Source organism: Meleagris gallopavo, unplaced genomic scaffold, assembly GCF_000146605.3.
Source record: "Meleagris gallopavo isolate NT-WF06-2002-E0010 breed Aviagen turkey brand Nicholas breeding stock unplaced genomic scaffold, Turkey_5.1 ChrUn_random_7180001984204, whole genome shotgun sequence".
Taxonomy (NCBI): Eukaryota; Metazoa; Chordata; class Aves; order Galliformes; family Phasianidae; genus Meleagris; species Meleagris gallopavo.
In genome coordinates, this window is record NW_011242715.1 from 1 (window position 1) to 458 (window position 458).

At 48.7% G+C, this 458-nt stretch overlaps 1 long non-coding RNA gene across 1 annotated transcript; it reads right to left on the minus strand.

The window, feature by feature from the left end:
* Positions 1 to 189: 189 nt before the first annotated feature.
* Positions 190 to 424, minus strand: LOC109365236. The gene is made up of 2 exons (XR_002110860.2): positions 329 to 424; positions 190 to 245 (listed from the first exon to the last, which is right to left on the minus strand). It is a non-coding gene; the product is annotated as an uncharacterized LOC109365236 (long non-coding RNA).
* Positions 425 to 458: the final 34 nt, after the last annotated feature.

Consider the following 458-nt stretch of genomic DNA (forward strand, 5'->3'; position numbering starts at 1 on the left):
TACTGTGCACAGCAGAAGAGCCTGGAGAAGTGACCCCGTCCCCATATCATGTTTCTCCCACTCCTACTTCCATTGCCATTAGTCATACCTTCAAGTCATTATTGAAGAGCTTCCCCACACTCTGGAAGCAACCGTTGGATAACTGATGCTTCTGCAGCCAGAGCACAGCATCTTGCACATGATTTTTGCTGATGTAAATGTAAGAGCTGGCCTGCCCAAAGGACCTGGCCACAAAAGCTGTCAGCCTGTGGGCAGAGCACATATGTCACATCCAGGAAATAGAATGGATGCTAGGTTTGGGATGACAGCTCCAACTCTGGCCACTCACCATGTGTTGCCCTGGGTGTCAGACTTCCCAAAGGCACTGTAGGAGCCATCATCATGTTTGTAGAGCAGCTGACGCTGATAACCTATGAAGACAGGGCAAAAGCAACTCTTAGTGTGAAAACATGTACCAT